This window comes from Rhinoderma darwinii, chromosome 10, assembly GCF_050947455.1.
Source record: "Rhinoderma darwinii isolate aRhiDar2 chromosome 10, aRhiDar2.hap1, whole genome shotgun sequence".
Lineage (NCBI taxonomy): Eukaryota > Metazoa > Chordata > Amphibia > Anura > Rhinodermatidae > Rhinoderma > Rhinoderma darwinii.
The window spans coordinates 31723998-31745954 of record NC_134696.1 but is presented as its reverse complement, the minus strand read 5'-3'; the positions used below and the strand labels follow the sequence as shown (position 1 = coordinate 31745954).

The 21957-nt window shown below is 42.3% G+C and overlaps 1 long non-coding RNA gene across 2 annotated transcripts in view; it reads left to right on the top strand.

The window, feature by feature from the left end:
* The window catches only part of LOC142661949 (uncharacterized), a 257736-nt gene that overhangs the window by 158114 nt on the left and 77665 nt on the right, over positions 1 to 21957 (top strand). For both annotated transcript variants that reach the window (XR_012850844.1, XR_012850843.1), the window contains 3 exons: positions 12124 to 12210; positions 13185 to 13295; positions 15512 to 15568. This is a non-coding gene — a long non-coding RNA (uncharacterized LOC142661949). The remainder of the gene's footprint in view (positions 1 to 12123; positions 12211 to 13184; positions 13296 to 15511; positions 15569 to 21957) is intronic.

The following is a 21957-nucleotide window of genomic DNA, read 5'->3' as shown; positions in this document are numbered from 1 at the left end:
ACAATGCATTACTAATGTATTGCACTGCATTTTTACAGGCTTCTGTTAAGCCCTCCATTAGGCCCCCAGACTGCTACGACAACCACTGGCACCCCGCGGTCGTGTGGTAGGGGGGGGGTGATGGGCCGTCGGAGGGGACTGCCCCCTCTTTCTAACAGCTTAGATGCTGCGGTTGCTATTGACCATGGCATATAAGTGGTTAAATGGCTAGGAACAGCGCGATCGCTGTCCCTGGCTGTTAGCGCAGGGTGTCAGCTGTAATATACAGCTGACACCCGCAGCATATGGAGCAGGCTCCGCACGTGAACCCGCTCCATACTTCTCCCCCTGCACCAGGATGTACCAGCACGTCCTGTTGCGTGAAGAGGTTAATCTACTATTTTTGCAATTAAGAGAACACTAAACCAAAATATAATCCGTTTGTTCTCCAGAATTCTACAAAAGTTAAATTTGTGTTTTTAAAAATTCTGATGAGGTTATTAGGCCAGAAAGGTAATAATCAATTACATTTTCAAATCGAATAAAAATTGTGATTAAACATGAACTTGAGCCTTCTGGGTATAACAATCTATATTCTTGTATTCGATTAGTATCACACCTATCATTGGCTCACTACTAGCAATATATTGCTGAGGCATTCTGTTCACTGATCCCAACATTTCAAGACCATTGTTCTCCAGACTTTTTCAAGGGTTTTTTGAACATATTGTCATTTTTGTTTAAATTAAAGCGACTGTCCAGTTGTGAGCTTAAAATTGATATGTAAGTTATGGTTACCTGTTCTTTATTGTCCCCAGTGCTTGCTGCTTTTTAGCTCAGCTCCATTAGGACTGTGACTGCAGCCTTGCTACAGGGAGTCTGAGGTAGTCTGAAATCCACCTCCGTCTCCTCATTGGTTCAGGCTGCCGCTCTCTCCCTCCCCTGCAGCTCTGCTTCTTCAGATTGGCTGTTGCGTATAGACACACGTCCACCACAAACTCGCCAGGAGGTCGTTGCATGCAGAGCTCATTTCCAGTGGACCAAGGGCAGAATGATTATGAAGTATAGATTACTAAACCTCCAGAGAGAAGAAGATGGACATTGGGGCATTTGCTGAAGGAGATGAGCTAAGTAAAGGGGGGGGGGGGGGGGGGGCTGGAGAGTCACTTTCATTTTACAATGATCAGATCACACTATCCAGACTATTATTTTTATAATCTATCTACATTGTGTACAGCAACCCTTATTGGACGGTGAAACATATTGCAATGCTGTTGTTGAATTTATTGCAAATTAAGTTTGATGAAAATCTGCCATTGAAACTAAAGCAAGGACTGCGGGCAAAAAACGCTGCCAAAAACATTCGGAAATGAGCGCCGCAAGTTTTTTCTGCATCCCATTGATTTTAATGGGAGGTCAGAGGCGTAACGTGGCAAAAAAGAACATGGCACTTTTTTCCCCGCGAGCGGCTAAAAGACCTCAGCGAAAAAAAACGATTCTGCCTATCATTAAAATCCATGAGGGGCGATATTGGCAGTTTTTTTGTGGCTGATTCCAAGGGGGTTTCCACGTCAAAATCTGTTCCAAAAATCTCTGTGTGAACTGGGCCTCAAAGTTATTCTGGTTTCAGCAAACAAAGGTTGTTATTGGTATAATGAAAAGTTTTATATAATATTCCAATATACTTTCTGCATCAGTTCTAGGTTTTCAAGCTCTCTGCTTACAGTCATTCAATTAGAAACTGAATTGTTTACTTGCAGTGGATAAAAATCTGCCCATGTGGGGATCATACAGGTGCATGGCTCATTAAAAGACAGAATTCTGATCTGTACTGTACCTCTAACGAGCTGAGCACTTGTCCGTCAGGAAGATGTAGCTGAATTTTTGCTCAACTGATTGTATATGAAACTTCTTATCTACTAGTTGGCAAACCAAGGGCCCAGCACGAATTGCAAATATTTTCTGGGGCCCCCAGCCCACCTCTGGGACCTGTTCCCCACCTGACCCCCTTTGGAAACCTTATATACAGTTAGGTCCAGGATTATTTGGACAGTGACACAAGTTTTGGCATTTTAGCTGTTTACCAAAACATATTGAATATACAGTTATGTAAACAATATGGGTTTAAAATGCAGACTCCCAGCTTTAATTTGAGGGTATTCACATCCTAGTTTGAGGAAGGGTTTAGGATTTACACCTCTTTAATATGTAGCTGCCTCTTATTCAAGGGACCAAAGGTAATTGGGCAATTATCTCAAAAGATATTTAATGCGCTGCATGGGCTATTACCTCGTTAATCCATCATCAATTAAGCAGGTAAAAGGTCTGAAGTTGATTCCAGGTGTGGCATTTGCATTTGGAAGCTGTTGCTGTGAACCCACAACATGAGGTCAAAGCAGCTCTCAATGCAAGTGAAACAGTTAGGCTGAAAAACAATTAAGAAATCCATCAAAGAGAGCACAAATGTTAGGAGTGGCCAAATCAACAGTTTGGTACATTCTTAAAAAAAACATTAAAAAAAATCTCCTATATGTCCTATATTTATGCGTTTCTCGCGCATCACGCACCCATTGAAGTCACCACACGGAAGCACTTGCGTGGGACGCGCGTGATTTGCGCAACAGCAGTCAAAAGTATGATTGAAAACAGAAAAGCACCACGTGCTTTTCTGTTTACAAACATCCAAACAGAGTGTCATAATGATGGCGGCTACATGAAAATTGCGCAGCCGCGCATCATATGGTGAGGACACACGGAGCTTTTAAGTGACTTTTGCGCGCGCAAAACGCACACGCTCGTGTAAATCCGCCCTAAAGAGAAGACTTCATGAGAGCAAATATAGAGGGTTCACAACAAGGTGCAAACCATTAATCATCCTCAAAAATAGAAAGGCCGGATTAGACTTTGCCAAACAACATGTAAAGAAGCCGCCCAGTTCTGGAACAGCATGAAAGTAAGGTCCACCTGTACCAGAATGAAGGGAGGAAGAAAGTATGGAGAAGGCTTGGAACGGCTCATGATCCAAAGCACACCACATCCTCTGTAAAACCTGGTGGGGGCAGGGTGATGGCATGGTGGAGACAGTGTGATAGCAGGGTGATGGCATGGGCATGCATGGCTGCCAAAGGCACTGGGTCATTGGTGTTTATTGATGATGTGACTGAAGACAGAAGCAGCCGGATGAATTCTGGAGTGTTCAGGGATTTACTTTCTGCTCAGATTCAATCAAACGCAGCAGGTTGATTGGACGTCGCTTCACAGTACAGAGGGACAATGACCCAAAACATACTGCGAAAGCAACCCAGGAGTTTATAAGGGCAAAGAAGTAGAATATTCTGCAATGGCCAAGTCCATCCCCAGATCTCAACCCGATCGAGCTGCATTTCACTTGCTTAAAGAGGCTCTGTCACCAGATTTTGCAACCCCTATCTCCTATTGCAGCAGATCGGCGCTGCAATGTAGATAAGAGTAACGTTTTTTTGTTTTTTTTTAAACGAGCATTTTTGGCCAAGTTATGACCATTTTTATATTTATGTAAATGAGGCTTTCTAAAGTACAACTGGGCGTGTTTAAAGTTAAAGTACAAGTGGGCGTGTAAAAGAAGTAAAAACGCCCCGATGTACACACATAATACACGCCCACTTGGACTTTTACTTTAAACACGCCCACTTGGACTTTTGCAAGCCTCATTTGCATAAATACAAAAATGGTTATAACTTGGCCAAAAATGCTCGTTTTTTAAAAATAAAACCGTTACTGTAATCTACATTGCAGCGCCGATCTGCTGCAATAGCAGATAGGGGCTGCAAAATCTGGTGACAGAGCCTCTTTAACCCCTTCCCTCTTTAGCCACTTTTGACCTTCCTGACAGAGCCTCATTTTTCAAATCTGACATGTGTCACTTTATGTGGTAATAACTCCGGAATGCTTTCACCTATCCAAGCGATTCTGAGATTGTTTTCTCGTGACACATTGGACTTTATGTTACTGGCAAAATTTGCTCGATATGTTCAGTATTTAATTGTGAAAAACACCAAAATTTAGCGAAAAATTGCAAAAATTAGCATTTTTCTCAATTTAAATGTATCTGCTTGTAAGACAGGCAGTTATAATACACAAAATTGTTGCTAATTAACATCCCCCATATGTCTACTTTAGATTGGCATCGTTTTTTGAACATCCTTTTATTTTTCTATGACCTCACAAGGCTTAGAACTTTAGCAGCAATTTCTCACATTTTCAAGAAAATTTCAAAAGGCTATTTTTACAGGGGCCAGTTCAGTTGTGAAGTGGTTTTGAGGGCCTTATATATTAGAAACCCCAAAAAAGTCACCCCATTTTAAAAACTTCACCCCTCAAAGTATTCAAAACAGCATTTAGAAAATGTCTTAACCCTTTAAACATTTCACAGGAATTAAAGCAAAGTAGAGGTGAAATTTACAAATTTCATATTTTTCTGCAGAAATACATTTTTAATACAATTTTTTTTATAACACAGAAGGTTTTACCAGAGAAATGCAACTCAATATTTGTTGCCCAGTTTTTGCAGTTTTAGGAAATATCCCACATGTGGCCGTAGCGTGCTACTGGACTGAAACACCGGCCTCAGAAGCAAAGGAGCACCTAGTGGATTTTGGGGCCTTATTTTTGTTAGAATATATTTTAGGCACCATGTCAGGTTTGAAGGGCTCTTGCGGTGCCAAAACAGTCAAAATCCCCCAAAAGTGACCCCATCTGGGAAACTAGACACCTCAAGGAAATTATCTAGGGGTGTAGTGAGCATTTTCACCGCACAGGTTTTTTACAGAAATTATTGGAAGTAGGCCGTGAAAATTAAAATCAACATTTCTTCAAAGAAAATGTAGGTTTAGCGATTTTTTTTCTCATTTCCACAAGGACTAAAGGAGAAAAAGCACCGCAAAATTTGTAAAGCAATTTCTCCCGAGTAAAACAATACCTCACATGTGGTAATAAACGGTTGTTTGGAGACACGGCGTGGCTGAGAAGGGAAAGAGCGCCATTTGGCTTTTGGAGTTCACATTTAGCAGGAATGGTTTGCGGAGGCCATGTCACATTTACAAAGCCCCTGAGGGGACAAAACAGTGAAAACCCCAAACAAGTGACCCCATTTTGGAAACTATACCCCTTGAGGAAATTATCTAGGGGTATAGTGAGCATTTTGACCCCACAGGTTTTTTGCAGAAATTTTTGCAAGTAGGCTGTGAAAATGAAAATCTACATTTTTTCAAATAAAATGTAGGTTTAGCTAATTTTTTTTCATTTCCACAAGGACTAAAGGAGAAAAATCACCATAAAATTTGTAAAGAAATTTCTCCCGAGTAAAACAGTACCCCACATGTGGTAATAAACGGCTGTTTGGACACACGGCGAGGCTGAGAAGGGAAAGAGCGCCATTTGGCTTTTGGAACTCAAATTTAGCAGGAATGGTTTGCGGAGGCCATGTTACATTTACAAAGCCCCTGAGGGGACAAAACAGTGGAAACCCCCCACAAGTGACCCCATTTTGGAAACAACACCCATTGAGGAAATTATCTAGGGGTATAGTGAGCGATTTGACACCACAGTTTTTTTGCAGAAATTATTGGAAGTAGGCCCTGAAAATAATAATCTACATTTTTTCAAAGAAAATGTAGGTTTAGCTAATTTTTTCTCATTTCCAGAAGGACTAAAGGAGAAAAAGCACCACAAAATTTGTAAAGCAATTTCTCCCGAGTAAAACAATACCCCACATGTGGTAATAAACGGCTGTTTGGACACACGGCAGGGCTTAGAAGGGAAAGAGCACTATTTGACTTTTTGAGATCACATTTAGCAGGAATGATTTGCGGAGGCCAGGTCACATTTGCAAAGCCCCTGAGGGGACAAAACAATGAAAACGCCCAAAAAGGGACTCCATTTAGGAAACTACACCTCTTGAAGAATGCATCTAGGGGTGTAGTGAGCATTTTGACCCCACAGATGTTTCATAGAATTTATTAGAATTAGGCAGTGAAAATAAAAACAGTCCTTTTTCTTCAATAAGACGTAGCTTTAGCGCAAATTTTTTCATTTTCTCAACAAATAAAGGAAAAAAAGAACCCAACATTTGTAAAGCTATTTCTCCCGAGTACGGCAATACCCCATATGTGGTCATAAACTGCTGTTTGGGCAAACGGCAGGGCTCAGAAGGGAAGGACCGCCATTTGGAGTGCAGATGTTGCTGGATTGGTTTCTGGGCACCTGTGGGCCCAAAACAGTGGAAACCCCCCAGAAGTGACCCCATTTTGTAAACTACACCCCTCAATGCATTTACCAAGGGGTGTAGTAAGCATTTTAACCCTGCAGGTGTTTTGTAGAAATTAGTGTGCGCTCAATGTTGCAGAGTGAAAATGGGATTTTTTTCCATAGATATGCCAATATGTGGTGCCCGGCTTGTGCCACCATAACAAGACAGCTCTCTAATTATTATGCGGTGTTTCCCGGTTTTAGAAACACCCTACATGTGGCCCTAATCTTTTGTCTGGACATATGACAGGGCTCAGAAGTGAAGAGTACCATGCGGAGTGGAGGCCTAATTTGGCGATTTACAAAGTATTGGTTCACAACTGCAGAGGCTCAGATGTGAAATAATAAAAAGAAACCCCTGATAAGTGACCCCATTATGGAACTGCACCCCTCAAGGCATTTATTAAGGGGTGTAGTGAGCATTTTCACCCCACAGGTCTTTTCCATAAATGAATGCGCTGCGGATGGTGCAAATTAAAAATTTATATTTTTCCCTAGATATGCCATTCAGTGGCAAATATGTCATGCCCAGCTTATGACGCTGGAGACACACACCACAAAAATTGTTAAAAGGGTTCTCACGGGTATGACGGTGCCATATATGTTGAAGGAAACTGCTGTTTGGGCACGCTGTAGGGTTCAGGGCCGAGGGAGCACCATTTGGCTTTTGGAGAGCGGATTTTGCTTGGTACTATATTTGTTTGAGTATTGCTGGTGTTTTATAATGTGGGGGTACATGTAAGCGGGGCGGAGTATATAAGGGGCATAGTCAGGTGGTATAAAAAAATAAAAATAATCCATAGATGTGTGTTACGCTGTGAAGCAATCCTTTCTGCACAGGCCGGTGTCGCACTGATAAATGGTGTCATTTCTTATCCCCCTTTTGGTCCACACTCCGCGCCTTTGTAGTTTGGGGAATTTTGCCGGGAAAGTATTATCCTGGTATAATACGGGCACCGTCGCTTCCATCGGATATGATTGGGCCCTCCCTTCCTGGTTCCCTAATTTTAGGTCCTTGATAAATCGCCTCTTGAAACAGAAGAAATGTTCTCCTCGGGCACAACTGCATATTTTTTTATTTCCTGACTTATTGGAGCCATAACTAATTTTATTTTTCATAGACGTAGCGGTATGAGGGCTGGTTTGTTGCGGGACGAGCTGTAGTTATTATTGGTACCATTTTGGGGTACATGTGACTTTTTGATCACCTTTTATCCTATTTTTTGGGATGCCAGGTAAACCAAAAAACGCAATTCTGGCACAGCTTTTTTTGGTTTTTTTTTATACAGAGTTCACCACGCATTATAAACTACATGTTACCTTTATTCTGCGGGTCAGTACGATTCCGGCGATACCTCATTTATAGAACTTTTTTATGTTTTACAACTTTTTGCACAATAAAATTACTTTTGTAAAAAGAATGTATTTTTTCTGTCGCCAAGTTGTGAGAACCATAACGTTTTAATTTTTTTGTCGACGGAGTTGTATGAGGGCTTGTTTTTTGCGGGACGAGCTATAGTTTTTATAGGTACCATTTTTGGATACGTGCGACTTTTTGATCACTTTTTATTGTAATATTTGTAGGGCAAAGTGACTAAAAAACAGAAACTCTGGTAACGTTTTTTACGGGTTTTTTTTACGCTGTGCACCGCGTGCAATAAATAATATAATATTTTGATACCTCCGGTCGTTACGGTCGTGGCGATACCAAATACATATGGTTTATTATTATTTTTCAATAATAAAGGACTTGATAAGAGTAAAAGGGGGATTGTGTGTTATTTGATTACTTGAAACTTTTATTGTTTTCAAACTTTTATTTTTTGCACTTTTTTTTACACTTTTTTATACTTTTTTTACACTTTTTCTCAAGTCCCACTAGGGGACTTGAAGGTCCAACGGTCAGATTTTTTTTTTTCTAATACATTGCACTACCTATGTAGTGCAATGTATTAGATCTGTCAGTCATTCACTGACAGCAAGCCGTTTAGGCTTCGCCTCCCGGCGGGGCCTAAATCGGCTTCCGTAATGGCAGAGCAGGAGACCATTGTGTCTCCTGTTGCCATAACAGCAGTCGCCAGTCCCGATTACCTGTCAGGGCTGGCGATCTGCTTGTAACCGCTACGATGCAGCAATCGCTTTCGATTGCTGCATCGAAGGGGTTAATGGCAGGGATCGGAGCTAGCTCCGGTTCCTGCCGTTACAGGTGGATGTCAGCTGTACAGTACAGCTGACTTCCACCGCTGATGACGCCGGATCAGCTCCTGACCCGGCGCCATCTTGCCGGCAGCTACGGAAGCCGATCAGGCTCCGCCGCCGGGCGGATCTTGACCGGCTTCGGTGCTAGGCAGACCGGGAGGCCAGTATTAGGCCTCCGGTTGCCATTGCAGCCACCGGAACCCCGGCAATTTCATTACTGGGGTTCCGATGAGCTGCAAACACCTTAAGTGCAGCGATCGCGTTTGAGCGCTGCACTTAAGGGGTTAATGGCGGGGATCGAAGCTAATTTCGGTCCCCGCCGTTACAGTCGGATGTCAGCTGTAAGATACAGCTGAGATCCGGTGATGATGGGACCGGCTCAGCTTCTGAGCCGGTGCCAAACGTTTGACGTACATGTACGGCAAGATGCGGGAAGTCAGTACTTTCCATGACGTACATGTACGTCAAATGTCGGGAAGGGGTTAAGGAAGAAAGACCCACAAACAAGCAACAAATGAAGACAGCTGCAGTAAAGGCCGGGCAAAGCATCACAAGGGAGGAAACCCAGCATGTGGTGATGTCCATGGGTTCCAGACGTCAAGCAGTCATTGCCTGCAAAAGATTCTCTACAAAGTATTAAAACAAAACATTTTATTTGTGGTGATGTTAATTTGTCAAATTACTTTTGAGCCCCTGAAATGAGGCGGCTGTGTAGAAAAATGGTTTCAATTCCTAAATGTTTCACAGGACGTTTTTGTTCAACCCCTTGAATTAGATCTGAATCTTCAATTGCATCTCAGTTGTTACATTTCAAATCCAATGTGGTGGCATGAAGAGCCCAAATCATGAAGATTGTGTCACTGTCCAAATAATTCTGGACCTAACTGTGAGAGTGGTTGAATCAAATGCTTGTGCGCGCTCTACTGAAATATGAGCGTTATGGAGACAGCTGAGAGGTAGGGATCCCAGAGGTGAGCAGTGTATTATATACTACCCATATAAATAGGGACTAACAGGAGAGTAACTAGAAAATGCCAGGCGTAATAGCACTCTAGGTCGCCAAGGTGGTCAATGCAACCAGCTTGTGGCCCCTGTGCCCTTACTATAATCCGACCCTGTTGCCAATTATAGGTTGAGAATGTGGCCATGGTTTATTATTCCCCTATCTGCACAAGGAACATGTTGTGTTACATCGAATCTCTCGGATGGCGTCACAATTCACAAACTCTTTGACTTTAAGAAATGTGATATTCACACCAGGTAATGGGAGAATTCAGTAGATGCAAAGTGTTTCTACAATCTCCTGCACCAGAATAAATTTATTCACGACTGATTGATTTAGAAACTTTGTTTTTTTTCTGCCTGATGCAAATTACAATAAGTGAGATTCTTTTTAGGATTCTTATATTATTATAGCTACAGGTCCCTTCTATCCTCGTTCCTTCACCTTTCATTCTGACATGTAATTGTCACATAATTTTCTTGCTTCCACTCTAGGGCCTGTGCCCATTATATATCTTATTTATCAAACCCGAGCTTGCACCTGCTGCCTACGTATATTTCTGGATACTGGTTAACCCCACATTTCCGTATAATTCTTCTTCTTCTTACTCTACTTGACACAACAAGAGTCAAATGTGAACGTGTTTACTATGTAAGTTTATTTTAAAAAGTGTTCACAATGCATTAGCCTAAATTCACACTTCGATTATATAATTATTATTTTTTTGGGGGGGGGGGGGCATTTTTTATATGTATAAGCAAAGGAAGTGAACTAACTTTAGTGTGAAACTTAATTATTTGCCTTATTTTTGCTGACTCAAAGGATTTTTCCAACCACATACATTTATGGTGTATCGCTAGGTATGCCATAAATACTTGAATGGTGGGGTCTAACTGCTCGTACTTCCACAAGCTAATATGTGGCACTGTTATAAGAACTGTGCCCCTTCAGCCCCAATCGGCCTCGGTGTACTTCACTCAGGGAAACACCAATTCGGCCCATTAACCATGCACTAACCTAGTTTCCAGAGTGAAGCTGGGCATGGTTGATTATATTAATATGCCATAAACGTGTGCAACCGGGTGATTCATGAGAAGATGATGTGTTGCTATATGAATTGGTGACTTCAATAAAGCGTAAGAGTTTAAAAATCCAGCATGAAAAGTGGCTTTGTACATTGCATGGAGAAAGATACAATATCTGTTCTTTATATTGTTTAGAAGAGCAGACCACACTACTCTGCCCGCCAAAGCAACTGAAACCTGAAAGAACGGGTTAACTGAAAAAAAAAATCTATAGAAACCAGTCCCATTGATGCCAATGGGGGCCATTAATGGAAACCTTTCCTGGCATGATTTTGTAAGGCACCACAAAGTATTGAAGTCCCCAACATTGATATTTTTATTCCGTTGGTTTCAAGACCTATTGAGGCACTTGATGGTAAATTGAGAATGAAGAATAATTATACTAGGACCAAACTGAACAGTCTGTTGTCTCTGGAGTCTGACTTTGTCATCGAGCTCTCTGATAAAAGGGGACATGTGGTAATGATATACTCCAGGAAATGCCAGAAAATGTGTTTAGATATTTTTGAGGATAGGGATTGTAAGGCCGGATTCACACAAGCATGTTCAATCCGTGATGTGCGGACGTATGTCGGCAGTATTTCCTGGACCGAACACGCTGCAGAGAGCCGGGCTCTTAGCGTCATAGTTATGTACGATGCCAGGAGTCACTGCCTCGCTGCAGGAAAACTGTCCCGTACTGTAATCATGTTTTCAGTACGGGACAGTTTTCCGCAGTGACTCCTAGCGTCGTACATAACTATGACGCTAAGAGCCCGGCTCCCTGCAGTGTGTTCCGTTCGGGAAATACTGCCGACATACGGTCCGTATATCACGGACCGAACACGCTTGTGTGAATCCGGCCCTATGGTGTTTTGCCCAATGATCGCCCCCCTAAATACTTTAAATCTGAGTTGAAGGTTACACTCAATTAGATAAAATATTCAGATTTTAGCAGCGATAAGGAAATCCCAGGATTGAAGCATTTTGCTAACTACCTAAGATTACTAATAGCACAAACTCTTTAAAGCGCTGGCCAATTCTGTTAGTGGGGGGACAGAAGTGTATATATATAGATGTGACCCTGAGGCCGTCTGTGACAAGTCCATGTTGTACCTGAGCGACTCCCTGGAACAAAAGGGAAGGAGTAGGATCCAGCGCTGAGTCAAGTTTTAAAATGGATTTTCTGTTCCAAGTTTAATGGCATATATGTTTAAAAGGAAGTCCAGTTGTGGATAGTCCTGGGTTGGTAAGAAGTGAAGGTATTGTCCTCGGGGCCTACGCGTTTCGGACGACTGCCGCGTCCTTAAACTTGGCTGTAGTGGTTTTGAATAGCGCGCGCTGTCAGATTTTGTACTGAGTCAGTAGGGTCAGCTGATTACTTTCTGCGTGTCATTGTTAGTAGCGTGTTGGAACGCAAGCCGGAAGTAGTTATCCAGTCCTGTGTTAGGATCGATGAGGCTTATAAGTAAGTATTGTTTTTATTAAAAGGCTATTCTTTATTGAGATACATTTTTGCGTGTTTAAAACTTATAAGTATTAGATTGATTTGGTGTATGTGAATGTGTTATGACGTTTCAGTTTTTCTTTTAGGGGTATCAGACAACGACGATGGCCGGCCCGGCCAATCACCCGAGCCTAGTGTGTCTCCCAAGAAACATCATAAACGTTCAAGTAGAGGTAAGTACGGAAATATACGTTACTATGTTGATTTTTGTTTTTATAACCTGTGTTTGTTAAACTTGTACATATTTCAAAAAAGACCTCATGTTGAACTATCACAATGTGAAAATATTGTTAGGACTAAAATATTGACGGCTGCGGATATTTTAGAATAAATATATCATATGACTATCGCAATGTTTTTGTAGGACAGCGCACTGTAATAGAGAACGAGGATCTTGTGGGGAAAGTGCGGATAGGACACAACTGAAACTATATGGGGGTTCGGATACATATATTGGGACGAACGAGACTGGGTGGTGTGTGAATTAAAATGTGTGCATAGCAAACAGCAAATATTATGCATGCATCACTGGATACATTTGTATACCTTGGATGGTTTGTGTTATGTGATTGGTCATATTTGAATGGATATATATGTCATGTATAAATCTTGCGCTTTACTCGTGTATGGCTGGTATTGCTACTATGACATTAATATAGATACATTAATTCCTTTCTTAGGTTTAAGCCTTTTGGAAATCTTGTGTTTAATCTATAGATCCAATAGGCTTCACGGAGATGGGTTTTGTGTTTTATATCACCTCCCCTTTTGCATGGATGGATCTTTTCGATAGCATAACACCTAAACGATTTGATTGATCTGTTATGTTGAGAGATGAAATGTTTAGATGCGTTTGAAGTGTTCAGAATATTTTCATTTCTCACGTAGCTAAGATGTTCGAGGATTCTTATTTTAAATTTTCGATTGGTGCAGCCTACGTATTTTAATTTACATTCTATGCACTCAATGATGTAAATGACTGATTCTGAATTGCAGTTAATATAATTTTGTATATTGAACTTGTCAGTGTATGTGGAATCACTGAAGGTTTTAGTTATTTGAGCGTATGAACAAGCTTTACAGGGATGCTGGCCGCACTTGTAGAAACCTGTGGTTTCTAACCATGTTGTGTTTATTTTCTCATTAGCGGTAAATAACGATGGAGACAGAACATTGCCCAGAGAGGCGGCTTTCCTTGCCACTATTTTGCAACCCCCAGCTAGCACCGTGCGCAAAGTGTCATCCTCCATGAGGATAGGTAAGTAGTTGGTTATTAATTTTTTGATTTGCGTAAACTGGTTACTTTGTTGTAAAATTAACGTGGGTTGGTTGTCGGTGAGTTGGGTGTTCTGTAGTGTGCTTCCTCGTTTGTTGTGGTGACTCAAAAGTTGGGTTCTGGATTTTTTGGTCATGATGTTACTGGCTCGGTTGAGTGACCATTGGGGATAGCCTCTCTCGTGAAGTCTTGTTTTAATAGATTCTTGTTCTAACTCATATTGACTCTGGGAGGTGCAATTCCTTTTGGCACGGTGCATTTCACCTACTGGTATAGCTTTGATGGTATGCCTGGTGTGATTGCTATTTGCATGTAATATATTGTTTGTAGATGTAGGTTTGCGATACGTTTTGGTTGAAATGGTTTGGCCATTCACACCTATTAGCTCCAAATCAAGGAAGATAATGTTGGTGGGATCGAAATGATGAGTAAATTTAAGATTACAATCATTGTTGTTAAGAGTTTCCACGAACTTAGGAATCATATCAATGTCTCCTTTCCAAATAATCAATATGTCATCGATATATCTACCGTACCATTCAACATGATGGCTGTATGTGTTTTCGGTAGAAAAAATGTGAAATTGTTCCCACCATGCCATAACCAAGTTTGCTACTGAGGGGGAAAATTTTGCCCCCATAGACACACCTCTGAGTTGCAAATAATATTTTGTGTCGAATTGAAAGTAGTTATTGGTTAGGAGAAACATGAGTACGTCTAGTATGTATGATTGGAATTGTTTGTCATATGTACTATGTTTAGTCAAATGATAATTAAGAGCGGCATAAGCTATGTGGTGTGGAATTGATGTATATAAAGCCACGACATCACATGTGAGCCAACTATATTTTTTATCCCAAACTTTGTTATGTAACAAGTTTAGGACATGTTTGGTATCTCTGAGGAAACCTGGTGTTACTTGTGCTAATGGTTGTAACAATGTATCCAGCCATTCTGATAATCTCTCAAGGATTGATCCAATGCCGGATACAATCGGTCTCATCGGAGGAGGGAATATCTGTTTATGAATCTTGGGGAGTGCGTGAATAATTGGAGTGATTGGTTGGTCAATGTAAATAAAGTCCATTTGTTTTTGACTAATGAAGCCTCCCTGGTGGCCCTCTTCAAGTAATCTCTTCATTGAATGTTTAATTATTTCTACAGGGTTTTTGTCCAGTTTCTTGTATGTTGTTACATCCGATAACAAGTCTATGATAGATTGTTGGTAGTCCTTTTTGTTCATGACTGTGACATTGCCCCCTTTGTCCGACATTTTTATAATAAGTTGTTTGTTTTCTTGTAACGATTTTGTTGCTTCGTTAAGTTTTTTTGACATATTTTTAGTTGGACATTGGCCTTTAAGGCTGTCAGCAAGATGATGGAGTTCTTTTTCCATAACCATTTGGAATCGATCCATTGACTCAGTACGTGAACTTATTGGATAAAATTTAGAATTTGATGTTTTGAAATTAGAAGCTGTGGTCACTATTTGGTTTGGAGTTTCACTTCGCAAATGATCCAGACTTACTAAGGTTGTGAGCTCCTCAAATGAAAATTTGGACAGCTGGGAGGCTGTCTCTGGTGATATTGTGTTGGTATTATCTTCAGCTACAGTTAAAGCTGGTGTCACTGTCTCAGTAACTCCTGGTGTTGTTTCTTCTTTGCGTAAAAAATGCTTTTTGACAGTCAAGTTTCGGATGAACTTGTTGATATCCAATATTGTGTTAAACAGATTGAAATTCTTTTTGGGGGCGAAATTAAGGCCTAGGGACAAAACCTCATTTTGTTCTGTAGTGAGGGGTGTAGATGAAAGATTGGTGACATTGGTAGTTAATGCTGCTGAAATTTTCTTGAACGGAGGCGGCGGTTTTATTCTATGTTTGTTCGACTTGTGCTTTCTACCGCCCCTCCTTCCCCGTTTTTTGACTGAAATAGAATATTTTCTGGTCTGTAGCTGGTATGAAGACGTGTTCGAATATTCTCGTCTTCTGATATGCCATCTGCGGAGTCTGGTTCTGTGGAGCTAAAACTTACTCTGTTAGGTAAGTCCCTCTATTGTTTGTAGGGCTGGTTTCTTCTTTTGAGAATAGGTCTTGGTTTATTGTAATTTCTTGTTTTTGAGCTCCAATTATAAACTTCGTTGTTTGTGTAATCCTTGATGTCCCTTTGAAATTTGTTTTTCTTTATATCTGCGATAGCATGGTCCAGCTTATCGGTAGCAGATGACATCCTGGTTTGGAGAAGAGTGAATGAAGGTGAGTTGGAGAAACTTTCTAATGATTTCTTTATGTCCAAGATGTTGGTGTCTAATTCTTTTAATTTGAGTTCTTCCTGTTTCGTAATCAGTTTCATTAGACTGATAGAACAAATCGATAAAGTCTCATTCCATTCTTTGAGAAATTCCTCTGTATATACAAAGCTAGGCATTTTTCGGAGTCGTAACCCTCTAGGATGTTCTAGGGTTACTCCCTGGAACATCTGATATAGCTTAAGATCTTATTTATTAAACCTTAGATGATCTTTGCCAGTATAGATGTTTAGGCCATCTACACATCCAGTCCCTATAATCTGGGGGTGGAAGTTATAGATAAGATTTAGAAAACGAGAGGCTGATTTATGAGGGGTTGTCCACTACGGGAAACTGATGACCTATCCAATTGCAATTTTACTATCACACCCAATTTTGAACTTTAGAATACCTCACCTCTCATGATCCTGGATGTTACCGCAATGCGATGGAACCTAGGAACTTACCTGTGGTATATCCTACAAGTTTATTATATTTCACTTTTAGAAATTTTTCAGTGAATGTCAGTAAGGCAATGAACGGAAATGTTTGTCTTTAATTTTCTGTAAAAATTACAGAACGGTATAAAGTAAAGGCAAGCAACTAGCGTTTTGTTTTAAAGAAAATCAAGTGTAAGAAAAAAGAGCATGTGAAACACAAAGGGGTTAACGTTTTCTATGACCAATAAGATCCACATGGGCCTGCGCCAGAAAATACTGCTTGGTAGGGTTCCTATGTGGCTGATTAGCTTAAACCTTGTTGTTAGAATCACTTTTCTCACGAGCATGTCATCAATGCCATAGGAATCTTTTTAGTAATGTGTTTTTTACCTGTCATTGCTACTTGTAATAAATCTTCCAATGTACTGGTGAAGCAAGGGGATAAGTCCAGTGGCGGATTATAATATGGGCATTTCGGGCGGCCGCCCGGGGCCCAAGCTTTTAGGGGGCCCATCGCAACCCGAAACGCACATCATTTTAAATCGCTTAAGGTCGGACTCACTAATGGCCGTTCACAAAAAGCGCTGCTAATGGCCGTTGAGAGGGAGGGGCGGGCGGACTGCAACAGAGGGCAGCGCAGTGCTGATGAGGAGGGGGATGGATATCAATTGCTGGATAGGACTAGAAGACGTGCGTCTGCTAGTCGTGGTAGAACACGCCCCTCTGACGCTTCACGTACCGCCAGTGAGAAACGGACGAGAAGGGCGGTGGTCGAGCAACGAGGAGGTTAGTGTTCATGTTCGTCTCCATCTTAATTTACATCTAAGTGACTCCAGAGGACTCCATGAAGGGGGAATAACCCCCCATCCCATCCCCCATAGAGCTCTCAGTATTTCAGTATTTATTATACAGCAGGGGGGTCTGAGCGGTGTAACTCACTGCAGAGGACTCTATGGGGGGACAATAATTTCCCTCCATAGACACTCAGCAGTGAGTTACACGCTCAACCCTCCCTGCTGTATAATAAATACTGAAATACTGAGAGCTCTATGGGGGATGGGATGGGGGGTTATTCCCCCTTCATGGAGTCCTCTAGAGTCACTAAGATGGTTAGAACCCCCCTCCCCCATTCAGTATAATCCCCCCTTCCCATAGAGCCCTCACTAGTTACTAATATATTACAAGGGTAAGTCAAATTGTCTGACTTCTGGGGGCTGAATAGGGGGGTCTGAGCGACGGGCTCTATGGGGGGGGCTACCCCCCCCCCACAGAGATGTCAGAATCAGACACTCAGACCTCCCTATAGAGCCCCCAGAAGTCAGACAAACTCACCTCCCCTTGCAATATAATCCCCCCATACAGCCCTCAGTTTTCCCATAAGAAAAATGTATGACATATCCACCATCCGTAAGTCCCATAAAACGGAATGATGGTTACGGAAGCAGTGTCTCTCGCCGACTCCCTCTGATCACTAAAACTAAGCGTCGGAAGCACGCGTGTGAGCGCTGAGCCACTTGGTTTCTGTTTCCGGAAAGCTGAGCAGCTTATGTACGGGCTCATAGAAAGTCAATGAACCCGTACACCGCTACTTTGGCTTTCCGGAAAAAGCCAAACAGAAATGAAGTGGCTCTTTGCTCACATGAGCGCTTCTGCCGCTTAGTCTCCGCACCCGGACCCCCACCCATCAAAAGTTCTGACATGTCACTATGACATGTTAGAAGTTTGTTAAAAATTGACTTACCCTTTAGGCCTCATTTACACGAGCGTGTGCGTTTTGCTCACGCAAAAACTGCGGCGTTTTCCGTGCGCAAAAGGCACTTAACGGCTCCATGTGTCATCAGTGTATGATGCGCGGCTGCGAGATTTTCGCGCAGCCGCCATCATTGTGACTAGAGATGAGCGAATTTATGAAAAGTTCAGTTCGGCTAGTTCGCCGAATTTCACGAAAAAGTTCGATTCGGACCGAACCTGTAATTTCCGTGCGCCGAGCATGGTACTGTCCAGGGTGCTGATAGAGTTAATGGGCTGCACTAACTCTTTCAACAACCTTGACAGTACATGCTCGGCGCACGGAAAATACAATTTTAATGTAATAAAAAAATAAATAAATACGTTCATACTTACAATCCTCCTGTCCGGCCTCCAGCGATGACGTTTCATCCATGTCGCCGCTGCAGCCAATCACAGGCTGTAGTGGCGGTCACGCACGTCAGGATGACGTCAGAAGGCCGGCCTCCAGGGATGACGCTTCATCCCACCTGACGGCCTCTGCAGCCAATCACAGGCTGCAGCGGCCTCTGCAGCCAATCACAGGCTGCAGCGGCCTCTGCAGCCAATCACAGGCTCCTCTCCTGAAATACTCTGTGCTGCCTTAAACTCTGTGGACAGGTCAGGATCCTGTTTCTTTTAAATGCTGCTGGGGAACCCACTCGATCCACTATATAAGGCTGCGCTACAGTGCAGCATTTAAAAAAAAACAGGATCCTGACCTGTCCACAGAGTTTAAGGCAGCACAGAGTATTTCAGGAGATGAGCGTGCAGATTCAGTGCTGCTGTAAACTCTGCTCTTACCATTACGTAGCTCAGTCTGTTACCTCTCCTCCACTCCTGTCCTCAATAACACCTTCAAATGATTGGCAAGTCACCACGTAATGGTAAGAGCAGAGTTCACAGCAGCACAGAGTATTTCAGGAGAGGAGCGTGCAGATTCTGTGCTGCTGTGAACTCTGTGTGAGGGGGGCCCAAGTTGTATCAACAGCCCAGGGCCCATGGTACACTTAATCCGCCACTGGATAAGTCACTCAATGTGATCACACACACCTTGGTCAGATTGTTTTGGTTACATTGCCGAATAGATTGCAGTAAAATAGATACTATGGGGGGAATTTATTAAGAATTTTGTTTCATATGCCAGTCTTAATATAAAGAACACTGGAGTAGAAAGCACCTTATTTATTGAGACTCTTAATTATAGTCCTCCCATAGACTTGAATGGAGAGAGCCACAGACCTGTGCGGACACCTCATTCTCCGCCTGAATGGCCACTACAGCAGACTGAATTGGGTCCTGGAAACTCCCGAACCGTTTCCAGCAAGCGGAGGCGATCGCATCCACGTAGAAACTGAATGGAGAAGTGGCCGTGCATGTGTGCAGCTTTCTCTAGTGTAGTCTGAGAGTTACGAAAACAGCTGAGCAAGCCACTACTCCACACGCTGCTAGCTGCCTTCATTTGCTGTCCGGGTCTGGTGTTTTCCCCATAGGTGGAGATTCCAGAGCTGGGACTGCACCTATCAGGCATTTATGACATGTCCTTTTTGGATCCATTGGAAAACATCCGTCGCAGAATTATGGTTTCAATTCTAAACGGAAGCCATGGTGCTAAAATAGAGCACATAGCAACATTTTCATAAAATATGGCTTGTTTTTTACTTTATAAAACATTTTCTTATTTTTGCAGCCTTTTTAATTTTTTTACTGATAAAAAAAAAAAGATTACTGCCAGCAACGATGCCTGGCAACTTAGAACTGGTGTAATTTGTAGAAGTATTACAAAAATGCTCCTATTCTCTAAAGGGCCACATTGCTAGAAAATTATTTTATCCATTGCGGATTAAAAAATAACTTTTCAGCATAGCTATAATCCGCCATATAGTCTAGAACAGAGGAATAGCAACAGAATAAGAGAAATAGAAGGATTCAGTAAACACGATATCCCCAGAGTGTAAATGAGGCTATATCAAGTAATAGAGTGTCTCCCCTAACAATGAGGATTGCATGCCGCCTGCTCCAGCCCTAGATCCTCGTGGCTCAGTACACCCCTCCAGCAGTGTTCATATCCTGCAGCTACCTCCAGGTTGTGCCCATCAATATCTCACACACATCAGCGAAGCCAGCAGACTTGGGGGGATTAACCCCTGACAGGTGAATCAGAGCAGAATTTATTAGGATTCCAAATATTATTTATGTTCCATGCCGTTTTCTACAGTAAATCTTGTTTGCAGTGCTCTGGTCTCTGATGCTACTTCTCTATAGAAGTGGTGGAAATCTGACATGCAGGAGAGGGACTTCTGGTTAGGAAGAATAGATACTGTGGACATGTTTCTTGTCCCTACAGAAACAGGGGTCCTCCATCTGGTCTCTCAAGCGCCCCCATGCTGCTAAAGCTATCAAGTTTTTTTTCCCAAAAGATGTGGTAGCCTTAAATAATAGAAGGCAGCATTATGAGCACAAATAGCTCCTGTGCATCCCGGTATAAATGCCCCATTATGGGTATCATATGAGCCCTCTTTGTTTGCCCCATTTATTTGGGCTACTCTGATCTGGACTTCCCGTTTCTCTACCTCTAGACTTGAAACCATATGCGCCTTTCACATTTACAAAATTTTTATATGGTGCAACATGTGGTTCAAATGTAGCTTGAAATTTAATCCATCGCTACTTACCCTGGTATTCTCAAATCCTGCCCCCCCCCCCCAGGAATGAATACTGCGCAAATTGGCTGGTGACACGCCCTTAAACTCCAAAACCTTAAGCTTTCCTGCTCCATGGTGAAGGGCTTTTCCCGACACCTAAAAATAAGATGTACATGTTTGTATGGGCAGGAGTGAACTAAGAGTGGTTACTGTACCATCCGAGCTGTGTACTGTCACATAGGGGATGGGGCTGATGTAGGAGAGAAGAACCTACAGAGGAAATGTAGTGTTTTGTCGGACATTATATAGTGCTAAAGGACCCGTCAGCGGCCACCAGGCCGGATGTCAGCCCGCCTCCTTACCTAGGAAGTGTCACAGTGATACGCTACCTAGCAGAAGACCAGGTAGATAAGCATTAAGAAAAAAAACATTACTTATTTTCCAGATGTATTTTTCCGGAGCTGCGGAGATGGTGGTACACACCTCCATATTTGTTGGACATGCTCTGTTGCCCAGAGATTTTAGTGATGAGTATATTACCCGATTACACCAGTTTACAGGACCATCTCGTAACCTTTCCCCATTAATTCAATTATCAGAAGATAAATCCTCTAATGTCACACATGCTGCCCATGCTACATTATATTGCCATGGTGTTATGCATACATCTAGCTCAATGATTGCGGTAGACCACTTTTTTTTTATTTGACGCAGTAATGGCCAGCATAAATAAGATAATACTCCATGAGTAACTAACCGTTATGTGTACAGATAGGATCACAAGATTTGGCAGCCTTGGACTTCACAGGGGACATTCATTGCGTGTAGAACAAAGGCGTTTCAGACATCAATGTAGGGAAGGGTTCTTTACAGTTAGAGTAGTTAAACTATTGAATGCCCCATTCCACAAGTAGTAATGGCGGATACTATGTCTGCATTTAAAAAAGGGCTAGATGTTTATTTACTGACTAATAGCACTGAGGGTTATAACAAATGTATCAATGAATGGCGTGTAATTGATTGAGAAAGGTTTAAGGCTTCATGCACACGTCCGTATTCTGGTCAGTATTTTGCTTCAGTATTTGGAAGCCAAAACCAGTAGTGTAACATAAATAGAGAAAACCTATAATGGAAGCATTTGCACCTCTTCTGTGTTTTGGACCCGCTCCTGGTTTTGGCTTCCAAATACTGAAGCAAAATACTGACCAGAATACTGACATGTGCATGAGACCTTAGGCCCCATGCACACGACAGCAAAAAACCTCCCGTTTTTGCGGACCGCAATTGCAAAAACGGAGCCATTCACTTTCATTGAACACTGACACCTTTCCGTAGCACTACGGAAGGGTGTCAGTGCCGTGGAAATGTTCCGGGAATTATGGAACATGTCCGTTCTTTCGCATTTTGCGGGCCGTGCTCCCATACTTTGTATGGGGGCACGGCCCGAAAATGCGGCTGTCAGTCAGCGGCCGGCCGTGCCCGCAATCGCGGGCCGTGATTGCGGG